The sequence below is a fragment of the Heterocephalus glaber genome, unplaced genomic scaffold, assembly GCF_053883595.1.
Source record: "Heterocephalus glaber isolate CG9 unplaced genomic scaffold, H.glaber_assembly_v1.0 deba00001479, whole genome shotgun sequence".
In the NCBI taxonomy this organism is placed as follows: domain Eukaryota; kingdom Metazoa; phylum Chordata; class Mammalia; order Rodentia; family Bathyergidae; genus Heterocephalus; species Heterocephalus glaber.
In genome coordinates this window covers 5806032-5831075 of record NW_028258316.1, presented here as the reverse complement: position 1 = coordinate 5831075, position 25044 = coordinate 5806032, and positions in this window count along the sequence as shown.

Here is a 25044-nt window from a genome sequence, read left to right as displayed (position 1 = left end):
AGGGAGCGATGGGCAGCTCCACGCTATACCTGCCCCTCCTTCCCTCCGACCCCAGGCGCAGCCAGGAGAGGCCAGAGGGTAGTCAAGCCTCACAGCTTCTGGGAGGGCCAGGTCAGCCCTCCTTCACCTGCAAGGTGGCAAAGGTGTCCCGAGGCCATCTTTCCTGCTTCTCTGCTCCCTCTGGAAGTGCGAGACCTCTAGGGGGCCTTGGGGACTCACCACTGCCCCTAGGAGCTGGGGGCTGTGACCACTGTCCCTCTTGTCTGGGGTACAATCATAAAGACAGGTTCCAGCCCTCAGCCCAGAAGTTTAGAACGCGTCCTTATTTGGAAACAGTCTCCACACAGGTCACCAAGTCACAGGAGCCACTGCAGTGAGCCCTCGCCCAGGAGCATGGCTGTCCTAGACAGGGACCCGGGGCAGAGAGAGGACACCGGCAGAGGGAAGACACCACACAGGTGAAGGCTGGGAGGACGGTGTTGCGTCCACTGCCAGGCGTGGTAGCACACGCCTGTAACCCCAGCACTGGAGAGGCTGAGGCAGGAGGAACCGAAGCCGGGGTGGACCTGTCCCCAGTCCCCACACACGGAGGCGCCCTGCTGACCCGGACTGGGGGCTTCCAGTCTCCAGGTCAAGGAAGCAATGCCAGCAAACCAAGACAACTACCAGGAGAGTCACCACCGCCACCATCACCAAGGGTCGTCTCTACGGAGACTACTGCCAGCCCAGCCACCCTTAGCGCCATTGTTGGGACCACTCCCCACCGCCAGCACCACCTTGACTCCGCCAGGGCCCCCGCATGGCCACTGTCAGTCTCATGTCACTGCCAAAGAAATTGCCAGAATCTTGGTGGTTTCACAACAGATTAGAGTAGCCATGGTGATGCACACCTGTAAACCAAGCACTCTGGGAGGCTGAGGCAGGAGGATCACACAGCTTATGCAATTTAGTGACTTAACAAGACCCCCCCTCTAAATAAAGAATTGAAAAGGGGCTGGAGAATGTAACTCAATGCAAAGACCCTGGGGCCAATCCCTGCACCATAAAAACACAACAAAACACAGATATTCTCTTCCAGGTAGGGAGACTGGAAGTCTAAAATCCCGGTGTGGGCAGGGCTGTTCTGTGGCCCCAGGTCTGGGAAGGGTCCCTCCTCGGCTCCCCTCCTCTGGTGACACCAGAGGCTATGGCTTCGTCTCTCAGTCTCTGCCTCCGTCTACATGCGTGATTCTCATCTTTGTCTTGTATGAGGATGTTTAGGCCCAGCTAGGTCATCCAGGATGATCTCGCCTCAAGATCCACATTCACATCTGCAAGGACACTCCCTCCATGAACTCACATCCGCAGGTTCCAGGGATTGGGTACAGACTCTTTTTGGGGGAGCACTGTCAGCCCCTACAACAAGAGTGTGGGTCAGGTGCTCTACCCGCATGGAGGCCTCTTTCTTAAAACAAAACTAGAGCAGGTGCTATTTTCCCCATTAGGAAACCAAGGAGCTTGGTGTGGTGGGCATGCCTGGTGTGCTAGGAGGCTGAGGCAGGAGGATCACAAATTTGAGGCCCATCTAGGCAATTCACCAAGGCTCCATCTCAAAATAAAAAATAAAAATAAAAGTCCGGGGAATGTAACTCCTTGGGAAGGCCCTGGCTTCACTTCCCAGTAGGGGGAAACAAAAACAAACAAACAGGAAACAAGGGTCAGAGGGAGGAATGTGCTAGTGCTAGGGACACTTGGAAGTAAGGACTTGAACCCGGGCAGCCTGACTCTGGTGTCCCCAGCCTCTGAACTTCGGATCAGATGGAAAAGTACACAAAAGAAACTGCAGCAGAAGAACCCGGGTGGGAGGCAAGGCACGAGGCCCCTCCGGGTTCTGCCACAAAGGCTGGCTTCCCATCCCAGAAGGCCTCTTCCTGGCCTGGGCCTCAGTTTGGGAATCTGTAAAGCAGGAAGGCTGGGTGGGGGGGGTGTGGACAATCCCCAAGCTCAGGGGCTCCATGACACTTGGGTGGCAGTTGTCATTTCTGTCTCAGTCCCCTGCCTGGGTCTGGCTCCTGTGCCAGGTGAACCCGAAGCACTTGCTGCTCGAGGCCAGCAATGCCGGAGGTCAGCATGGGTGCTGGGGATGGCAGTGTGTCGGGAGGACCCTGTGCTTGCCCGCATGGCACACTGACCTAAAGGACCCGGGGAGCTCCTTGTCGCCCGCCATGAAGCCCCTGAGGAGGGGGCGCTCTTCGGGGAGCGACTAGGTTTGTGCACTGGCAACCGCTCCCCGCCAGCACTGCCCATGCCAGGCCATATCTGAAGATCGCTGTGTCCTGCCGAGAGCACAGCTGGGCGCTGGCCCTGCACACTACACGCTATCCTACAGGAAGATCATCAAAGCACAGAGCGAGAGGCCCAGGGGCCAGCCTACAGTGTGGGAACGGAAACAAAAGCATGGAACAGACTGAGAAGGTGCCTGAAAGTTCAGTTCTCAAAACCGGGGCTGTTCATTAGGCGTCGTTGGTTTGCAAGCATAAACATTTTTATTTAAAAAGCCCTTCTACCATGTGTGCCCCAGGCCTTTCCCTCCAAAGCAGTGACTCTGCTTATTTTGAGCTAATGATGCTGAGGGTCCCGGGCAGAACCCGAACTGCAATTGGCAGGACCAGACCAACCTCCCAGCAGGGGCCCGGGGCGGCCTGGCGTGGACGACCCGCCCCACCCCACCCCACCCCACCCCACCCCACCCCACGGAGGGCCTCTGTAGGGTGCGCAGGAGCCCGGCCGGCCTGGCTTGGACCCGGGAGCTGACCTCCCTGCGTGGGCCCCGGCCCTTCCCTCCCTGCGGTCCTGTCAGGGCGGTGACCTTCGGGTCGCGCCCCTCCCCAGGCGCTGAGGCCCAGTGGGGGAGATGTGGGACCCTCGGTGAGCCCTCAGAGCCAGCCCCGGCCGCTGGCCGCGTTGGGCTTGGCGGTCAGCGCATCCAGCGTGGCGCGGCTGTTCCACCAGGAAATCGGTCCACGCAGGACGCAGCCTGCCTGGGAATGAAGTCATCAGCTCCTTTCCCCCCTTCTCCTTCAGCACGAGTCCCGGCCTCTGCAGTGCCCTGGCCGCACGCCCTCCCCGTGCCCACACGCGACGTCCCAGGACAGCCCGAGGACAGCTCCCGGGGCCGCCCGTGGCGCACGGGAACAGTAAATAACGCTGCTTGTCCACGTAGTAAAACGGAAGCGGTGACAATGTGTTTTAATAGGCGTCCCCCATGCGTCTCCCCTCCTCCCTCCCTCGCGGGACGTGGGCACTGGGAGGACCGCAGGGATGCGGGACGCCGGGCGTGTTGCGTGGGGGCCCGGGTGCAGGAGGAGGAGGAGGAGGAGGAGGAGGAGGAGAAGGGGGACGCGGGGGGAGAGGGGGAAGCAGCAAGTGAGAGACGAGGGGGCGCGAGCGGCCGGGGTCACGCGCACCAGCCGAGCAGGGAAGCGGCCGCGGCGAGGAACACCGTTGCCATGGCGACGTGGCCGCGAGGAACAGGAAGCGGCAGAAATAGCAGCCGCCGCGGCCCGGCCCCTCCCCCCGCGAGCCCGTTGCCAAGGCGACCGGGCCCGAGCGAGGCTGCGCGGGCGGCCTCGGCCTCCTGCGCCCGGATCGCGCGTGCGCAGCGGGCCGGTCCCGCGCGGGCGTCGTGGGGGCGCCATAGTCCCCGGGGCCACGCGGACCCCAAATCTACCCAGGCCGCCCGCCTGCTGGTGTGAGCACGGGGCAGGAAAAGAAAAATAAAAAAGCAGCACGGCCCATTGTTTGCTTTTGGGAAGCGGCCCCGCCTTTGTTTCGAGCGGGTGCTTTGATTCGAGGCGTTCAGAGGGGGGCAGGGACAGCAGCCCCCGGCCTCTAAGGCCTGCGGAGTCACAGACTCTGGGCCGAGCCCGCGGACGACGAGGGGACGAGGGGACGCGGCGGCGGGGGTGGGGTGGGGTGGGGGCTGTGGTCTGGATCCCGCCATCCCCAGGTTGCCCCCTTCCTGGTCTGCCCCACTGATTTCGGGGCCCCCTAAGTTTTCTGGTCTCCGCGATCCCCTTCCCAGGTGTCACCAGCGGAGAATACTGCGGGAGACCGGGAACCTTGTCACGCCCCAGGACCCCTCGTTGACCAGGAAAACAGTCCACCTCCTCCCCCCAAAAGTTGAGGGAAACCTAGCTGTTTCCTAAACAAAACCTGCCCCAAGCAACTTGTTTATGTGGAACTGTGCTTCCCTGGGGCGGAGGTGTGCAGGATTTTCCTCTCCAGTTTCGGTTTGGTTTGTTTTTAATAAGGGTCAGAGGTCTGCGCGTCTGTGGGGAAGGGGGCAGGGTCACCTCGGATGGCCAGGCCAGGAGGTCCTGGGGGACCGGTCACGAGGCCTGGGCTGTTGGCCCCGGCCAGGAGCCAGGGCCGCCCCATCTGGCGCTGATCCTGGCAGGCGGGCCGGCAGGGAGGGCCAGTTCTGCCTGCTGCTCCCTGGGGGTGGGACCGGAGCGGACCGAGAACTGGGGACATCTCTCGCTGGGCAGGGCAGCTGTCATTTCCCGGCGCTGGCCTGGCCACGTAGGCCGTGAGAGAAGCCAGCAGAACAGCTCGGCCTCTGGGGCTCTGCAGAGGAGAGGGAGGCTTTGTGTTCTGTTCAGGGCGGGCTTAAGCTTGCAGCCTGCAGGCAGTGTGTGGGAGGAAGGGGGAGCGAGGAAGGGGGACAGCCTCCCCCAGCAGCTGGCGGTCAGGTACAGCGCCCAGGAGGGAGGCAGGGGCCCGTGGTGAGCACCTTCCTCCCCCTTCTTTCCCTCTTTGCAGACATGGGAGGGGAAGCTCGTCCCAGAAGACTTTGGGTCCACCATTGCAGTCTTGGTGTCCAAGTCCTTCCTTTCTTTCGTGAAGGACTTGGGAAGACAAGAGCTAAGCGGTTGCTATGTCAAGAGAAGCCTCAACTGGGCGTGGTGGCACATGCCTGGAATCTGAGCCCTCAGGAAGCTCAGGGATCTTCCTGCCTCAGCCTCGGGTGTGCTGGGAATGCAGTCAGCTCCACCACGCCCGGCTTGTCTAGTTCATTCATTTCACCCTCAAAACCACCCAGAGAGGCCATTACTGTGATGACCTCGATGTCACAGATCAAGGGACAGAGTCCTGGAGAAGTAGGCAGTGACCAGAGTCAAGCACAGTGCTGTGTAGCCACGGCCCCTCCCAGCCTCCCCTTCCTGGTGGCTCAGAGCTCAGCCTTCCTTTGTGCCCTAGGGGAGCCCCCCCCTACAACCAGGAGACACCCTCAAGCCTCTTGTAGGCCTCAAACTGTGGCTGGGCCCACCCTGCAGCTCGCGACAGTTCTGCCGTCCCGTTGTCCCTTCCTGCCCCCTACAAGGAAGGCTTGGGGTCCCTCATGCTCCCCGAGAGGCATGTGGCATCCAGATGGTGCAGTTAATCGAGCTAGAAGTGTAAGTCATCACTGCTGTCCCAGCTCCCTCCTGTGCTATCCCCCTCTGCCTGCTGGGCTTTGTTCCCACCCCAGCCACCCAGGCAGGAATTGGCTTGGGTGTGGCACCCACCACCCACTTTGAATCCCAGCTCCCGAACTGCCTGGCTGTAGCCAAGCCCTGGGTCTCCCTGTGATCCTGTTTCCTCATCCACACCATGGGGACACTTGAAGCACCTGCTGTCTGGTAGTGGCGATGGATGTGTGTGGGGTGTGTGTGTGTGTGTGTGTGTGTGTGTGTGGTACTGGGGAGCGAGCTACATCCTCAGCCCTTTGTTTAATTTTAATTTTTAATTTTGAGACAGGGTCTTGCTAAGTTGCTGCCTGGGCTGGACTTGACATTGCAATTCTCCTGCCTCAGCCTCCCAGAGTGCTGGGATTGGTTAGAAGCATTTGCCCTGTGCTCAGGGCTGTGATGCCTTAGCTTCACGAATCCTTGGGCAAATCACTGCCGTCTTCCACTCGGAGGAAGATTCGGCTCAGAGAGGGAAGTAAGCTACCCAAGGCCACACAGCCAATTAGCACAGGAAAGGATGAGACCCGGAAGGCCTCCCTCCAGGGCTCCTGTGCAGCTCTCTGCCTGGACTTCGGTGACAGCGGCCAGTGACATTGTTAGCCCTGCCAGAGTGGCTCCCCGGTAACCCGGACTCAGGCTAATAGGGCCTTGACCAGGCTGGCGGCGGAGCCTCTGTGGCTTCCTGGGGCAGGGACCAAGGCCCAGTGGCAGCAGCCTAGTCCTAATGAAAATGCCAGAGGGGCAGAGGCAGCGGTGGCCACCTGCTCCCTCTCAGGCTCATCCTGGCCCTTCCTGTCAGTCCACCAGAGGCTCTGGGTGCAGGGGACAACCAGCCTGCCTGTTCTCCCATCCATCCGTCCATCTGTCCATCCTCCCACCACCCTCTGCCCCTCCCTCCCATCGGTCCCCACCCTCAAGTTCCCCCCTTTGAGGGGCTCACGTCCTTAACATGATACCAGGTAAACAACGACCAGTGCCAGGGTCCCAGGAGCTGCAGAGCTGCCCCGACCACCCCTGGGTCATGGTGGGGGTCATCACCTTCCCTCAGGGCTCTGGCTCCAGGTCTGTAGGAAGGAAGGTATCTTCGTCTGCTTAGGCTGCTGTCACAAAACAGCTTAGACAGGGCCAGTGATTTACCTCAGTGGTTCTGGCGCCTGCCTTTCAAGTGCAAAGTCCCGAGTTCAATCCCCGGTACCAAAAAAGCAAAAACAGCTTAGACAGTAATTTATAAACCACAGACATTTTTGTTTGTTTCGAGACAAGATCTCCCTTTGTAGTTCAGGCTGGCCTTGAACTCTTGGAGATCCTCCTGCCTCAGCCTGCAGAGTGCTGGGATTGCAGGTGTGCACCACCATGCCTGGTTTAAACCATAGAAATTTACCATGCGCCATTCCAGAGGCTGGGAAGTGCAAGGTCAAGATGCCAACGGAGTCCGTGTCTGGGAGGGAAGGACTGGGCCCTCAGGCAGCCCCTTCCAGCCGTGTCCCAGCGTGGTGAGAGGGCCCTGACCCCCAGTAGAAGGTGACGTTACAGATAATGTTTCAACATCCGGGTTTGGGGGTTGCTCAGGTCAGAGCACAGTGCTGTGCCAGGTGTTTGGCAGGTGCTAGGTGAGACCAGGTGCTGCAGTGTGGGAGGGTGATGAGCAGGTGTCGCCGCCATGGCCAGCTCCACAGCAGGTGCAGGCTGGGCAGAGGATTCCAAGGCTGCCCCTGGACTTGACAGAGAGAGTGCTGCAATCCATTAGTCATGTCTGCCCGGGCACAGGAAGAAAGCCCAAATAGGGGCATCTGCTGGCCCTGACCTGGATGAGAGGAACCCCTTGCCCAGGACTGGGTGACCATGGTGCTGGCCCCTGCCTGCCTTGTTTTACCCTGCAAGGCAGAGATGCTGATGTGGGATTTGTTGAATTCAGAGATCAGAAGGAGCTGGAGCAAGATGGCCCAGTTTTTAGCCAGGTGTGGTGGCTCTTGGCTATAATTCCAGCACTCTGGGAGGCTGAGGCAGGAGGATTGCTAAATTGCCTGGGCAACTTAGTGAGGCGGTCTCAAATAAAAAAAATCACTGGGGATGTAGCTCAGTGTGAAGGCCCTGGGTTCCACCCCCAAAACTGCAAGAAAGAAAAGAAGGGAGGGAGGGAAAGGGGGGGGGGAAGAAAGCTAGCCCCATCTTCTGGGTATTTTTTTTCCTCCTTTTGCCATGCCGCTGCATGTGGAGAAGCCAGGGGACAGGGACAGCCAAGTGGGGGCCTGGCACCCAGGACTGTAGGTTAGGACGGAAGAGTCAGGCCAAACCCCAGTGTGCACTGGCAGCTCCGTCCCTGGAGGCTGAGGCACCCCGAGGACCAGCAGTCAGCCCTGTCCAGGCAAGTCTCCCAGGCAAATGCCTTGGGCCAACCACGGTGCCTGGTGGGGTTTTGGGCGTCTGAAAAATCCCTCAGGGCTCTGCTGCCCTGCAGGGACACAAAATTCCTCCCCATTGGGGGCCGGGTCCCAATCTGGCCTCTGTCCGCTGTGTGACTGAGGTGAGTGGTTGGGCCTCTCTGGGCCTGGTGCTGCTAAGCAGAGGGACAGCAGCGCAGGGCTCTCACAGTGAGCAGGGGCCTGGCTGAGGTCCGGCTGTTTCCTGGGCAGGTGCAGCAGTGTCTTTTGCTATGGAAGGGTCCTTGGGTCCTGGAACCCCATGCTCCTTGAGGGCATCCGAGCTGCCCCAGGGGCTGGGACTCCGGAGGGGCTTTGGCTCTGGGCCTCAGCTTGTGCATCTGCAGCGTGGGGACAACGCCACCTCCCCCAAAGGCTGTTGGGGGCTCAGTGATGGGCTGGGGTGCAGCACCAGGGAGGATGAGCTTTCCAGGGGCCTGGGTAGGGTGGGGCGCCCCGGGGCAGGGTGCCTGCCCTCCACACTGCCCCAATGCATGGAGCACTTCCCAGGCAACAATTCCCTGGCAGCTCTGAAAATTAATTGGCCTTTAATGTGGCACAGTATTTATTTTAATTAGCAGGAAATTGAACAATTTTGTAGTAAGGGGCTCTGTGGAGGATCTGAATTTGGGGTTGTCGGTATGTGTGTGTGTGTGTGTGTGTGTGCTGTGGGTGATCAAACAAGAATGACATCCACATCCTTTTTATCTTTTCTTTTTTTCTTTTTTTTGAGACAGGGTTTCCCTAAGTAGTTGAGGTTGACCTTGAACTCATGGCAACCCTTTGGTCTCAGCCTCCTGAGTCCTGGGATTACAGGCAGGTGCCACCACGCTATCACTGTGTCCCTATTTTACAGATGAGGAAACCGAGGCACAGAGGAGATGAGTTGAGCAAGTGAACCTATGCCTAGGGCCTGGCACAGTGTCCAGCAGACTTGTTCATTGATAAATGTGAGTCTCCACGTGTTCTCCCCAGGCCGTCCTCCTTCACTTCAAAGCCCAGTTCCTGCCAGTCCTGGTGGCACACACCTGTGATCCCGGCACTCTGGGAAGCTGAGGCAGGAAATCGATGTGAATTTGAGGCCAGCCTGAACTACACTGCAAGACCCTGTCTCATAAACCAAAACAAACTGAAAAGCTCAGCTCACCCCAGGCTTTGCCCCAGACCCAGGGCCCAGCCCGAAGCAGCAGGCATGTCCAGAGCCAGGGGTCAGTTCCTACCTGGTGCCTGTGTGTTCACCCTGCCTGGGCTCCTCAGAGATGGGGGGGACAGGAGACCCAGCAAGCAAGGTCAGGGCTGTGGCTGCATCCTGGGGGCCTTCACCCTCGAGACACACAAGTATTGAGCACCTGCTGCATGTGCGAGCTGTGACCAAGACACTGCTGGTCCCAGGAAGCCCGAGTTGGGGGAGGCAGACCCTAGAGAACGGTGGGCGGGGAGGGGAGCTGGCTCAAACCAGCGACAAAGAAATAAAAACATTCTTGACACAGGGGCGCGTGAGGGGGCACTGTTCCGGAAGCTGCGGCTGCAGTCGGGATTTTCTCGTGCGGGTGGTGGGAGTCATGGAAGGCTCTGGGGGGTAGCAGATGAGAAGGAGAAGGGAGAGCCCGGGTTGGTCCTAGGGGAAGGTCCAGCTGCCGACGGCCCAAGCCCCGGCCGCCAGAGAGGAGAGAGTGACACACCACCTCCAGCTGTGGGCGCTGGCCTGGCTTCCTGTCCTGCATCCCTGGCTCATCTTCCATGCAGAACGTTCTAGAACCTCAGTGCTGTCTCCCACAAGTTCAAGTCCGCTAGGCCTCCCATCCTGGCTCTCACCTTCCTCCCCTGACATGGGACTAAAGCTCGCTGGAGGGGTGGGGAAGGTACACAGAGGCTGTTTCTCAAGATTGAGGCTCTCAGGACCTCTGTCCCATGTCCTCAGAACATTCCCACTCCTCACCCACACACTGGGCAGCGACTCTGGGGCAGGGACCATGGGGTCCTGCACGGTGACCCCACAAGCGGGAGCTGGGGGCCGGGGCTCCCTTGCTCCTCAGGGGACCTTCGGCCCTCAGATCCCTGTGTCTGTCTTATCCCTGGAGCTGGAGGCTGGGGAGGGGCCCAGCTGGGCTCTGTCTTTGGGCCTTGTGCATGATGGACAAGCGAGTGTGTGTGTGTGTGTGTGTGTGTGCGCGTGTGTGTGTGTGTGAGAGAGAGAGAGAGAGAGAGAGAGAGAGCGCCCGCACTCAGCGCCCGCGGGAAACCTAATTGTCCTCTGTCTAATCCGTCAGCGGGGACAGCTTGCCTGGCCCCTCCCGGCCAGCTGATAAATGCCCCATGCACCAGCGAGGCCTTAATTGGTATCGGGATGTGCCAGGCCTCTGTCCCCGGCCCTGCACCCCCCTCCTCTTCTTCCATGGGCCTCGGCTCTGCAGGGCTCACCTGCCACCCCCCAGATGCAGCAACTGTGGCCACAGCCCTGGGGGAGCGTAGGAGAGCAGGGAGGAGCCTGCCGTGTGGTGGCACAGTCAGGGGCCCGGCCCACACTGGCAAAGCCCTCTGCCTGCCCTTCCCGTCCTCACCCACCTGTGCCCAGGAAGCCCCTCCACTGGCATCCTGCCCAGGGACACACAGCTAGAAAGGGGGAGAGGGACCACGGCCTGGGCCACGGCCACACACATGAGATAGATGCTCCAGACCGTCCAGGGAGGGAGGGAGAAACTCAGGTCCACACACAGCCGGACCCCGAATCTGGGCCTCAGGGTCCAAGGACGAGCATGAATACCAAGCCATCTCCAGGTGAGGGGCACTCCGATGTTGGGTGCTGGCGAATCAGAAGGGGCAGAGTTCGGAGGGACAGGGCCACCTCCCTCCTGCACCCTCCCCTCCGCCCAGTGCTCACAGAGCCCTCAGGGACAATGGGAGGGTCCCCACCAGGGCTTCCCTCCAGCTCCCCCCCCCCACCGCCCCCGGTGGTGGAGCAGCTGGTGCTGGGAGACCTCGCAGGACAACAGCGACAGCACCAGCCGAGCCCTGCCCCAGCCTGCTCCCCCGTCCCTTCACCTGACCCCGGGGTGAGCAGAAACCCCGAGCCCTGAGTTTAGCTGAGAGGGCAGCCAATTCCTGTGGAGGCCACACCTGACCTTGGCCAGCAAAAGGTTTTGATGGTTTCCATCTGTTTTTTGTTTTGTTTTTTGAGACAGGCTCTCAATATCCAGTCCAGGCTGGCCTTGAACTCTCTCTGGAGCCCAGGCTGGCCTCCAACTGGTGGCAATCCTCCTGTCTCAGCCTCCTGAGTGCTGGGATCACAGGCAGGCACCGCCAGGCCTGGCTTGGTGGCTTTATTTACCCCCCTTTTGGGACCATTTGTGTTACACTGTGTTACACTGTGCACCCTGTCACTCTTCTTCAGTGTAAACCCATGCCACCGGGTGCAGGAGAGGGCTTTGGCCTGATCCTTGAATGGGATAATCACTGTGTGCTGTGGGAGAAGTGGGGCAGGGGAAGGTTTTTTGAGACAGGATCTTGCTAAGTTGCCCAGGCTGGGCTTGAACCTTAGATCCTCCTGCCTCAGCCTCCCAGAGCGCTGGGATGACAGGTGCATACCACCAGGCCCCCCTCCCTTTCTTCCCAGGCTGGGGACAAACCCAGGGCCTCGAACATGCAAGGCAGTGCTTTACCACCTGGCTCCACCCCCAGCCCTCACAGCCGCTTTCATGGAAACAGAAAATATCTTCACTGATTAGGAATAGAACACATTGTAAAAAAATTAAGTCAATAATAATAAAAGCAAGAAAGGAAAGTAGCAATAACCTGAAATGCACGCCCTTTCTGGGGCTGCCTTTCCAGGCCTTTCCAACCCTGCCGTCTTCCTCGATGCACGGTGCAGACACAGCCCAGGGTTTGCAGCTCCTCCCTGAGTGCCAGGCTGTCTCCCCCAGTCCAGGTCAGGCACCCTTCACAAAGCAGGGACAGTGCCTGTCATCCCATCTCTGGGAGGCTGAGGCAGGAGGATCACAGGTCCAAGCTCTGCTTGGGCAATTTTGCAACTTACTGAGAACTTGTCTCAAAATAAAAGATAAAAGAGTATGGGGATGCAGCTCAGTGTGAAGGCTTTGGGTTCAATCTCTAGCACCACAAACTCACACGTACACACACACACACACACACACACATGCACACACACGAGCTGTCCTGTCCTGCCAGGCAGGGCTCCAGCCACACCCTAGCCGGCCTGCTCCTCTTCCTCAGCCCCCGTGGCCCCAGGGCTCCCACTCCTGGCCCCAGCTCAGCCTGAGCTGTGCCTGGCTCTGTGGACTCGGCCCCCAACCCAAAGGCCACTCAGCGCAGCCGGATTTGCATGTCCTTGGGGCCTTGATTAGTTCCCTGGCTGCTCTTCCCTGCTTCGGGGGCTCTGATTGCAAAGTGGCCTCAACTCCTTCAAAAAGCAAACAAACCCCAGCATGTTAGTATCCGGGACCCTGCTGGCCCAGACGCCGGGCTTGGGGCTTTTTCAAGGACTCAGCCATTTCTCTACCCCATAGCCCAGAGCCCTTTCTTGGTACCAATGTTCTTTTTTCTCTTCTCTTTGTTTTTTTGGGTTTTTTATTTTTGGTTTTTTGAGACAGGTTCTTATGTATCTATGCATCTCAGGCTGGCCTCGAACTCAATGATCCTCCTGCCTCAGCCTCCTCAGTGCTGGGATCACCGGCATGAACCACCATGCTCAGCTTTGGTGCCGCTGTTGAGGGGCTGCACCCTCCTCACGCTGGACATGAAACCTCCTGGAGCAATCTTAGGGGCGACACCATCTCCACTCCAGGAGGGAAAGGGATTCAGGGAGGGCATATGGCTCACTGCCCGCAGCGCATCTCTGGCCTAGCCGATGCTGTGAGAAGCCAGCACGGCGAGACGCCTAGACACCTTTAACGAACACACCCCGCTGCTCTGTGGGAAGCAGGCTGGGACGATGCAGAGGACAAGCTGGCCACAAGCAGACACTGCACGGTGGCTGTGACTGGGCCCTAGTGTTCTTTCAGGGGACAGCGCCTGGGCAGTGGACCCCGGCAGCCTCTGCTCCTCCTGCCATGGCGGTGGCCGGGGCTCTGGGCATGGGGCTCTCTCTGCCTCCCTCCCTGCAACCCCCACAGTCCCTCCCTTCGGGGCAGCGAGGCCTACAGTGCTGCGGGTGCCTGGCTCTCTCACATCTCTGAGGACCTGCTGCTCTCCGGCCACTCTCACCCGATGTCAGGTCCCCAAACCTTCTGCACCCCCAGGGGTGGCCTGGACTCTCCCATGTCAGCTCCAGGTCTGCCAGGTGAGGGAGGCAAGGGATGGACGTCATCTTAGGAGGAAGGGACAGTCTGTCCCTGAGGAGAACGTTGGGTGGCCTCACCCCACCTCAGCCTAGCACAGGCCTTGGCTCTGGAGGATGCCAGGGGTATCTCTTCCAGGGCACTGCAGCGGTCAGGACCTGGCAGATATTTTATGCAAACCGATGAATTTCTACCCATCTTCACAATGCGATCTGCAGGGCTCGGACCCCCCCCCCCCCCGCAGGCCTCCAGAGTGACAATTCCACTTGTCCTTGCACAAGTGCTCAATGTCAAGAGAGGTTTGGGGGCCTTGGTACAAGAGTTCCTGAGGACCCAGACTTCTCTGACTTTGTGTTCCACAGTCACCCTCTGGCTTCTGTCCCCACAGTGCTAAGATGGCTGCCCCTATATTGTCATTACATCCATATTCCAGGCAGAAAGAAGGGGTGGGTAAGGTGAATTATATTTTCCTTGAAATCTTTGCCTTTTAATTCAGGAAGCAAAACCTTCCTCAGGGATCTTCTGCTTTCATTTCATTAGCCAAATTCCTACCTTAGCTGCAAGGGAAGCTGGGAAATTGAGTTTTAAGTTTTTCTGAGTTCTAGGATAGAGGAAGGCAGGATGTAAACTAAAATGTTGTTCTTCTCTACTAGAAATGCAAGTTTATCTAGTTCTCCTGTATTCTTGTTAAACCTGGCCACCCAACCTGCAGAGCTTCTGTGTAAGGACGAGGACGCCAGGGAGAACAGGTACGGACTAAAGCACCACTGTGTGGCCTGCAGAGTGTCCCCTCCCTCTGAGCTCCAGTGTCTCACTCTCAGAGGAGGTCACTGTCTCTGGGTGCCCCCCACCCTGCAGCACGCAGCCTGAATCCCTGTTGATGCAGCCTGGGGTAGCTTTTCCTTGAAGACTCACTGCTTGGGACGGAGAAACATGCGTTTCTAGGTCAGTGGGGCTGAACATCAGGCACTGTGTACGGCTCTCCCTTATCATTTTGCACGTCAAGGACACACACCAGGCTGGGTGCAGGTAGAGCGCATGGTTAGCAATTCAGGGCTGGTTCTGTTCCAGCACCAAAAATAAAGCAACAAGCCGGGTGTGGTGGGCACCCCTGTCACCTCAGCACTCTGGGAGGCTGAGGCAGGAGGGTCCCAAGTTCAAGCCCAGCCTGGGCAACTTAGTAACTTACCGAGATCCTATCTTAAAATAAAAAATAAAAAGGACTGGAGATGGAGCTCGGAGCAAAGCCTGGATCAGTCCCCACTGCAAATGAACCAAACAACCGCCCAGCGTGCCGGGCTTCATCCTGTGGTTCTGGAAGATCTCCATGGTGTCCCCTCCAGAGGTTCCGGGGAAGGCTGCCCCCACCTTTCTCCTGTGTGGGGGGCAGTTGGCGACATGCAGCCGCTCCCCCGGGGCAGAGCCTGGCTGTCCAGCTGCAGAGCCCCCCGCGAGCACCTGGTGGCCAACCCCACCTGTCCCTCAGCAGGGAGTTGGCCATGGGGTGGAGTGGGGGGCTCCTGCCTGCTCCGTCCTCCCAGAACCCCCAGATCCAGGCTCCTAACCCTCCTTGCAGTTTCAGAGCCACGAAGGAGAAGGGTGAGGGGGGTGCCCAGGGCTCGGGCCGGGGGACGGTCTTGTGCCCACCACAGGTCTGCTTGTCTCTGGGGGCTGAGGCTGACTCTGAGCAGTGCGCAGGACGCTGGCCCTGCCCCTCCCCGGGCTCCCCTCCTTCTCGCACCCTCAGCTCTGCAGCTCCGCAGCCTCTTCCTGGGAGGACAGGCATAGACCCAGCAGGCCTGCGTGTGCACCAGTGTGGGGCGGGCACGTGTGCCTGTGTGCAAATGTGCGTGCGTTCCGAGTGTGCGCGCTGTGCATGCATTGTGTGTGCGTGTGTGTTTGTGCTCCTGAGCGGGCTGTGCGCGGGCGGGAAGGGATTTAGAGCCGTTCCGTGGCCGGCGTGAGCGCTCCTGATAAACAGCCCGGAGCCCGCGCTGCTGCCGGGCGGATCAGGGCTGCTGGCAGCGCACAAAGCTGTCCCCGGCCGCCAGCGCCCTATCAGCCCGCGGGGGAGGGCGGGCGGTAGGGAGGGAGGGCCGCTTCGCTTCAGCCCTTAATCACGGAGTTTGAAATCCCAGCGAGTCCGTGCCATTTATTTTCAGGGGCTGTCAAGGCTGGTTTCAGCGTTTAAAAGAAAGGAGGATAAGAAACATTTGCATTTCCCTCGCTCTCCCGGCTGCTCTGCTCGCTCAGCATCCCTCGCTTCAGCTGCCCCTGGACTCGGCATGGGGGCTGGGGGGATCGCGGGGTGCGGCTGCCGCAGCCAGGGGCCAGGGGGGTCCCCAGGACCCTGAGCCGAGCCAGATGGGGCTCTGGGTGTCAGAGGGGAGAGCTCTGCTGGGGCTGCTGGGCTGAGAGCACAGAGAGGGTCTTGGAGTGTCGGGGGCTTCCCGGCTTTCTCCCTAGAAAGCAGCCCAGGCCCCCAAATTTGCCCCAGCCCCGGGGGACCCCAACAGCCTTTCCTTGCACCCCCAGCAGAAGTGGAGTATTATGGGGATCAAGGGCAGCCCCAAGACAAGGCCCTCCCTGTGCACATTGGGAAACAGGCCTGGAGACCAAGAGCCAAGAAGCAAGGCCAGGCAGTGTCAGCACCCGGACCGGGAGGGGCCCCTGCCCTGGGCGAGGTGGACAGCGCTGACCGTAGCCAGCAGCCACAGCCTGCTCTGACCTTCCACTGGGGGCATCTTCTGAGGGCAGGAATTTGACAAACGGGACCAAACCCACGCCTGAGTTTTGTGCAGCACAGGGGTGCTGTGCTTGTAGCTTCTCGGGCTGCTCCGTGGCTCCAGGACCCCACCCTGAAGGTCTCTGTGGCTGGAACACACCCCCCAGGATAAGGCCCAGTCTGCTCCCTGAGGCGCTGATAAAAACTTCTTTGTACAGAAGTTGGTCAATACCCTGGTGTGGCTCCTGCCTGTCATCCCAGCAGTCTGGAGGCTGAGGCAGGAGGATCTCCTGAGTTTGAGGCCAGCCTGGGCTATATAGTAAGACCCTATCTCAAGAAAACAAAACAGGGCCAGGGATTTAGCTCAGTGGCTCTGTTGCCTGCCTTGCAAGCGCAAGGTTCTGAGTTCAATCCCCGGTACAAAAAACAAAACAAAACATGTCAGTCAATACTATATAGCACGTTTGCCAATTTGTTCCCTTAATTCTCCTTCAGGGGTGCATAGTATCCCACCAGGGACACGCATCTGCCTGTGGTTTTCTGGTCCCTGCTAGATGGGTACATAGGTTATGTCCCCTTTTACCTGAGGTCAAACCTCAGGGTTGAGAGGAGCAGGCCAGCCTCCTGCAGAGGGTGACATCATTGCCACTAAAGATATCACGAGTCTCTCCTTTCACAGGGAAGGCAGGTTAGGGCTGGAGCTGGGTGAGAGGCCCAGCCCACCTACCCACAGGGGAAGAAGGCAAGGAGTCCAGGCTGGACATTGGACTCCAGTGCCCTTCCCAGAGGAAGTGGGCTTGGCCTTGCCAAAGAGGGGTGTGTCCACCACTATCCCCACCTCCCTCTGTGGCTGCCCCACCCCCTCCTCCCGCAGGGTGGGTCTCTGAACCTGGGGTGACCTGAACCTCACTGCACAGTGGGAGCCTGCACCACAGCACCACAGAGCTTGGGTTTTGCTTCCTTTGTTGTATTGTGTTTTTCTGCTTTGTCTTTTTTTGAGACAAGGTCTCACTGTGTAACCCAGGCTGGACTCAAACTCGTGGTGATCCTCCTGCTTCAGCCTCCCATGTGCAGGGATGACAGACGTGTGCCACCACACCTGCCTGTATTGTGTTGCTTGTAGTGCTTGGGATGAACCAGGTCCCTGCTCACACTAGGCAAGTGCAGCACCAGCGCCCTGGCCATTTTTATGTTGACCCAGGGTCTCCTAAATTGCTCGGGCAGGACTCAGCTTCCCGTCTCCCTGCCTTCGCGCTTTCCTCCCCACTGTCTCTGGCCCCCAGGACACTGTCACTCCTTCTCTCTTCCTTGCGCACTGATGGGGACGGGAGGAGCAGAGGCCCCATTCACTCCCTGACCCGTCCCCTCCTCCACAGCCTCCAGGACCCCAGGAGAGGAAGCAGCCTTGCTGCTGCCTTCGCCCCTGGATTTGCATCCTGCCCTGGCACCCCATCCTATAGCAGGTGGCTCTGCCCTCCCCAGCCTCAGTTTCCTCATTTGTTAAATGATGTTACAATATAAAGGTCACAGATGAAGCCAAACAATTGAAACAGACAAATGAGCAAACAAACAGATGTTCAGCTGCCCCAGCGCTGGGGCAGGAGAGATGTGCACCCCTTGCTAGGGCAGCTTAGGCAAGCAGGGAGGGCGCAGACCTGGGCTGAGCTGGACAACGGCAGGCTGTGGAAGCCCAGAAGCAGGCTCAGGCCATGTCCTGTGCCAGCCCTCTAACTCTACTCTCTGGGTGCAGCTGTCTGGGTCCCAGGATGAAGATGGCATGAAGCAGAGTATTGGGGTAGCCACACTGCAGCCAACAGGAAACCCGGATGCAGGTCAGTCACGACTCCAGGGATCCACTGATATCCAGGGAATGTTTGTTACGCAGCACAGCCCAGTGAAGTCTGACAGATACAGAAGTCAGCACCTAGAAGGCAAGGACTACAGCTACATAGCACGGGCCCTAGGGGCAGGTGACAGGCAACAGGGAGACCCTGAAGGCAGGAAACCTAGGAGCTGTGTTATACAGCGGGAGACACTGGCTCAGACTCTAAGAACTGCAGAGCTGGTACAATTCTGCTTGTGTGGCTTTAGCTAAAGGGTTCAGGAAACGGAACACTTGTAGCTGTCCTGGCTGCTGTGCCTCATGTGGATGCGGACACAGGGAGAAGACGGCCACCTACAAGCCAAGCACAGTTCGGGACGGCTCCTCCCCCTGCCCTCCACTCTGCCTGCTGTTGGCCTTGGCTCTCTTTTTCCTTTGGATTTGTTTGTTTCTTTGCTTTTTTGTTGGTTTGTTTTGGTGGCGCTATGTAGTTCAGCCTGGCTTTGTTTTTGTTTTTTGATACTGGGGATGGAACTCAGGTCCTTGCATTTGCAAGCCAGGCGGCAGAACCGCTGAGCTAAATCCCCGGCCCTCAGGCTGGCTTTGAATGTACTTTGTAGCCCAGACTGGCCTCAAACTCAAACTTCTGACAATCCTCCTGCCTCAGCCTCCTGAGTGCTGAGATTACAGGCCTGCGCCACTATGCCCCCAGAAACTGTGGATCTGCAGGGTTCAAAACTGCAACCGTTTCTTGTCTCTGTCCTGTGAAAGAGAAATGAGGGAGGATGGCAGGCACCAGCGCCCGGAGGCCCCCACCTAAGGGCTGGGCAGAGGCACCTTCAGAGACAGAGGCTGTGTGAACTGTCGGAGGCTGAGCCTGCATACAGACACCTCGTCCCCGCCTGCACCCTAGCACCTCACCTGGGACCCCTGGGTGCAAGCCTGGCCCAGAGAATCCGCTCCGTTCGAGAGCAGTAGGCCCAGCGGATGTGGCCCCTGCCCCTCTGGCAGTGCGACGTTTTAGCCTAGTTCCTGCCGTGTCCCTGCCGGGGCCACTCGATGTGCTCTCGGAGCAGGTCAAGGTTTTCATTCAGCTTTGTCTGGGTCCCTGGAAATGCACTGTTGGAGAAGCCTAACTATGAAGAAGATTGCAGATTTGGGGAAAAGAAAAGCCAGTCGCATCCTGTGTGGGTCCAGTTCCCAGGTAAGGGCCCCGTCAGCGGCACGGCCTTTGGGCCCTGTGTTCGAACCTCTGCAGGGGCTGGGCAGGCGCACGGTCAGACTGGCCTGGCTGGCCCAGGGCCCCGGGGTCCCTGCCGGCCGTGCAGCAGAGAGAGAGCCCGCGGGCAGCCCCTCCGGCCTCTCTCCTGGGCCTGCGCTCTGCCTCATCTCACCAGTCTTTCTCCGCCATGCCTTCCTTGCCGGGCACAAGCGCCTGGGGGGTCACTGTCACATGGGACCAGGGCCCAGCACAGCCACCTGTCACCTTCGGAGGTGCTAGGTTAGGGCTTCGCAGCTTGGGCCCCCACAGCGTGTGAGACTGGAGAATCTGCCCTCGCATGTATAGGTCTCTCCAAGAGATGCAGGGAGGGGATGGAGGAGAGGGGGAGTGAAAAGAGTTCAGATGTGTTGTCGCCCAGCATGGTGGCGCATGCCTGTCATCCCAGAACCTCTCAGGAGGCTGAGGCAGGAGGAGCACCTCTGGCTGGAGACCAGCCTGGGCTCTATAGTGGGTTCAAAGCTGGCACAGGGGGTCTGGCTGGAGCAAGTGGCTCACAGGATGTGACCCCGGGCATCCTGTCATGACCCTGGCCTTTCTGCTTTCTCTGAGTCTCACCTGCCTCCTAAACCATGATGCTTCCGGGCCCAGAGTCACAGCCCTGCTGACTGTGGGCAGAGAAGGGTCCTCTCCCGCTGTGAGTCATCCTTCTGCAGTACTGGGATTGAACCTGCAGCCTTCACGCTGAGCCCCACCTCCGGCCCTTTTTATTCTTGGTTTTGAGCCAGGGTCTTGGTAAGTGGCAAAGGTACCCAGGCTGGGCTCAAATTTGCTACCCTCCCGCCTCGGCCTCCCAGAATATAGGGGGCCACGGACAGACAGGCGCCATTACATGTGCCTCTAATACCCCAAGCGTGGAAGGGAGAAATGCTGAGAGCTGGTGGCCACCTTTGTCTTTATCCCCCACACCCGTGAGGGACAAGGCTGTGCCTATCTGCAGCAGCAAAGCCAACGGGGCTGGGTGGTCATGGACCCTGTCCCTTGGGGACGTGTTTGCCTGCCTCAAGCCATGCTCCGTGCACCTGGCGTGGCCGTGGGACTTGGCTGCCTGGAGGGGAAGTGTCAGTGCCCAGCATCCTGCCTGTGGGACACGGATCGGGGGCGGGACACCTACCTCAGTGTGGCAGCATCCTGCAGAGTGAGATTGTCCCCTGAGTCCCAGACTTCTGGCTGCTGGCTCTGAGAGACTGAGCCACCCACCCAAGGTCTCCCTGCCAGGAAATGGCAGGGCTGGGACTTGAACTCAGGGCTCTCTTGCTCCAGAGCCCTTAGCCACAGGGCTGCTGTGCCTCTCACCCTGTAGGTGGGCACAAGTGTCAGTTAAGGGGATGAAAACAGTGGCCCAGAGATTTAGCTCAGTGGCGCTGTACCTGCCTCACAAGTGCAAGGTCCTGAGTTCGATCTCTGGTACCAGAAAAGAAAAAGAAGGGGATAAAAACAGTGCCCGGGGCCGGGGATTTAGCTCAGTGGTTCTTGCGCCTGCCTCGAAAGCACAAGGACCTGAGTTTGATCCCCAGTACGAAAAAAAACAAAAAAAGCTGTTGTATCCCTTGGGCTGGGGATTTAGCTTAGCGGTTTCGCTGCCTGCTGCGCAAACACAAGGACCTGAGTTCCATCTCTGGTACCAAAAAAAAAAACAACAAAAAAAAACAGTGCCCGGGTCTCTCAGGCAGCTGGGAGGCTCTGGACAGTCTCAGTAGCATCCAGACCTGGAGTGCTGGAGGAGGGACCAGGAGTCGCAGGAGCGGGAGGGCAGGCTGGGGTACTCTCTGTAGAGTCATCAGCCCCGCCTCGCTCCTGGAAGCCTTCCAGAAACACAGTGTTTCAGACTGGGGGGCTGGTAACACACACCTGTTATCCCAGCACTTGGGAGGCTGAGGCAGGAGGATTGACAGTTCAACCCAACCCAGGAAATTTAATTATTTTGGTGAGACACTGTCTCAAAATAAAACATAAAAAAGAGGACTAGGGATGTAGCTCAGTGCAAAGGCCTTGGGTTCTATCCCCATATTATGTAAAAACAAAAACAAAATAAAAGAAAAATCCCAGGAATAGCTGGGCACAATGGTACATACCTATCATCCCAGCACTAAGGAGGCTGAGGCAGGAGGATCGCTGTGAGCTCAAGGCCAGCCTGGGCTACATAGCAAGACCTTGTCTTAAAAAACTAAAGCAAACAACAAAAAATCTGAGAAAGAAGAGAGACCACAGAGTGACAAAACGGGTCCCGGGCTGGTGACAGGCTGTCCGAGAGGCAGGGCACTGGGGGTTCTATGGGAGCTGCAGCCAATTCTGAAATGCATTTACTGACAAGGGCCTGCGTCACTGGGGCCTGAGACAGAGCTGTGTGAACCCTGGGTTGTCATCTGGGTTACTCGGGCCTGGGCTTTGTCTCTATACACTGCCTTCTCCTCCCAAAGAATTCAAAAGCCCTCTTATCACAGCCTTCAGAGGACTGATGGGTTCTTTGGGAATTAATGGAATTTGGGTAAGGCTCCAGGCTGAAATCATAGCTATGGAGGGCCTGGACGGAAGTTGGTCTCTTCAGATATCAGGCAGCAGTCTTTGGTTTTTGTTTTCTGAGACAGGGTCTCGCTATGTAGCCCAGGCTGGCTTTGAACTCACTGAGATCCTCCTGCCTCAGCCTCCCGAGTGCTGGGATGACAGGACCTTGCCACCACGCCATTTGAGAGGCATCTTCTTCTTTGTCTGTCTGTCAGCAGCCCCTGCACTGCTACTGTCCTTAGGAAGACCGCTGTGGGCAGGGCCAGCTGCTGGGGACCTGTCCCTGCACGGGGCACATGAAGTCACCCCCAGCTCTCTGAATGTCTGGGCTGTGCATTGAGGGGGCCTGGGCCTGGGGTGCAGCAAGGCAGACAGGAGCCCTGGGCCCTCAGAGGACATGGCGGCCTTGGTCTCCTCCCCACTCCTGGCTGGGCTGGGCAGAGCTCAGGAGCACTGGGTCCGGCTGGCTCCCTCCTGGCTCCTGTCCTCACCCAGTGCTGCCTCTCCTTTCTGGCTGCCTGGGCTCCGGCTCAAGGTCAAGGAACAAACAGATAAACCCTTCCCTGGAGCTGGTGCAGAGAGGGAGAGGCCGCCTCCAGCTAGAATCCAATTCCGAGTCAGGGCCAGGGAGCTCTGCTGCCCAGGAATGCAGAGAAGAAAATTTCCTCGGGCATAAAATGGGTAAAAATGTTTTGTAGGCAGAAAAGAGGCCGGGCAGTTGGCTGTGGTTGAAGGGACAAACATCAAATGGGAGCAATGCGATCCCGGAGGCTGGGGAGGGGCCGGAACGTTCCTGTAGCTACAAGGATGCTTTCTTCCTGCTGGAGATGGCCAGGTGCGGGACATGGCTTGCAGAGCCAGGGACAGCGGGACGTGGGGTCCACGCGGACTCAAGGGTAGGGATGAGCAGGAAGCTGAGATGCAGGAACTTCCTGGGCATTGGGCCAAGATGGCTCTGAAGGTACAGCCATGAACTTGCTGGATCTCATCCTAGGGAAGAATCTGGACCTCAGAGAAGCTCACACTGGCCAGCTCAGGAAGGGCCTTCCAGGCAACAGCAGGGAGTTCAGACTCCATCCAGAGGGGCCGTGGGGAGAAATGGGAGGTTGAAGAGGGAGAGCAGAGCTGTCAGGCTTATGTTTCAGAAAGACAGCTGTGTGTGTGGCCTGGAGGTAGGAAGGCTGCTGCTGCCGTCCACGTTGCTGGCCAAGCAGGTGGCAGTGGGGGACAGAAGGCAGGTGTGCCTGAGGGGGATGGGTCACCGCCCAGCCCTGATCCCATGCCTGGCCCTGCCTCGGTCCCTTCTGAGTGATCCCTGTATACTTCCTGCCCATGCTTAGGTCCCCTGGGAGATTCCAGAGCCCAGAACTGGAGTTCCCCTCCTCCTGGGCAGGCGCAAGGTGCGGCAGGGAGAGTGGCTGGATGGATGCTGGGCCAGAGGACAGCAATCGGAGGACCAGAGCTGGGGAGGGGGAGGCTGGCGGAGGGGTGGGGAGGAGACTGACAAAGCAAGGAAAAGGGGCCAGGGGCTCACACCTGTCATTCCAGCACTCAGGAGGCTGAGGCAGGAGGACTGCTGAGTCTGAGGCCAGCCTGGGCTACAGAGTGAGACTCTGTCTCAAATCAACAAAAAAGAAAAGGAAGAGAAAGGAGACAGAGGGCTGTGGGGGCAAGTGGGAGTTAGTTCAGGCAGAGGGGCAGATTCCTGCTGTAACTCTTCCCTCTGAGCCTCAGCTTCCCCAGCGCACTCTCCTTCCTACTTCGGGCGCTGCCGCCGGGGCTGTGACTGGCACCAGGAGCCTTCTCCAGCCTCACCCTGAGCTCCGCCCTGTGCTCCCTGTGGGGCTCGCTGGTCTGCCGGTCAGGGACCCGGTGTCTGGGGATGGAGTAGGAAATCTGCGCCCTCTGCTTGCCATTCTGTCCCCCCCCAGCCCGGCTGGACCAGGCGGCCGCCCTCACCCCCACCCCGCAGACCCCAGGCCGTCCCGCTGGCCCCGCCCCGCCGCCCGCAGCTCTCGGCGCTGGCTGGGTTTGATCCGCTGCCAGGCTCTCCCAGGCGTCAGCGGCTCTGGCATCTCGGCGAGCGCCCGAGGCGATCCTCGGGAGGCTGGGCCCCGCTGACGGGGTGCTGACAGCTCGGAACGATAAGCCGACGGAACCTGGGCTGGCTCAGAGGGGGGGCGGGGAGCAGGCTCGGGGGCCGTGGAGGTCGCCGGCCCCAGGCAGGGAGCCCCAGAGCGCGGGGTCGGGGGCTGTGGCGGGGTGGGGCCAGGATGGCAAATCTGTGCCGGTGGAGTGAATGCAGAGAGCCGAAGCCCGCCCTCAGCTCCAGGCAGACTCCAAGGTGGGGGACCCCTCAAGGCTCCGACGCTAGGGTCCCTGCCGAGGCCTGGGCCATGGCACAGACTCAGTTGGGGGCTGCGGGAGGGGAGACCCCAGAGTGACAGAGAGGGACAGGGCAGCGGGGTGCCTGGAACACAGGTGGCCACCCTCCTGCCACCCCCGCTGTTGTTTTGCTTTTTAGGGTTTTGGTTTTGCTCTTTGTTTTTGCTTGTTTTAAAATTTCGAGACAGGGTCTCATGATGTAGCCCAGGCTGCCCTTGAACTTTCAGGACTCCTCCTGCCTCAGCCTCCTGGGATTCTCGGGACTGAAATGCTGAGGAGAGAAGCCAAGTGACTTGGGAGAGGGAAGGACAAGAGGGGCTGAGTAGGGAGGGGAGCAGCCTGAGCTGCAGGCTGGGTAGGAACTGGGGTGCCAAAGCAGGGTGAGCGCGAGGCAGCACCCAGCACACGGGCATCCAATCTGCAAGCAGGTGGGCAGGCGGATATGCAGCCGGGAGATGCTGGAGGGTGGGTGGAGGACAGGCCTGAGGGGAAGAGCTCACCTCTGCCCCCTTCTGCCCTGGTGCCCTGTGGGGCTGGGACTCACTTGGCCTTCTTGGGCCTCAGCTTCCTATCTGCTTAGGGGGCTCTCTGGAAAGAAGCCAGGACTTCGAGTGGCCCAGCAATGGCCTGACCAACCCTGCTGACCAAGTCTCCACCCTGGGCCCATGTGCCTATCCTGTGATGAGGTGCCTCACCTGTGCCCACTGTGGCCTTCTGCGTGGTTTCCTTAAACCCCTTCTCTCTTTCCTTCCCTCCCTCCATTCCTCCCTTCCTGGTACTGGGCTTTCACGGGGCTACATCCCCAGTCCTTTCTTTTGGTACCGGAGATTGAACTCGGGACCTTGTGCTTTCGAGGCAGGCATCGGAACCACTGAGCTAAATCCCGGACCCATCCCCAGTCTTTTATTTTTTGAGGCAGGGTCTGGCCACATTGTCCAGCCTGGGCTCCTACTTGTAATCCTCCTGCCTCAGCCTCCCAGACTGCTAGGATTGCTGGGATCTGCAACCACACCTGGCTTCTTTAAACGTTTTTCTAGCAGAGCCCCAGGGACTTCTGTTCACAGCAAATCCACCCTGGGGAAACCTCCACACTCCTGGATCTAGTCTGGCCAGACCACCCCT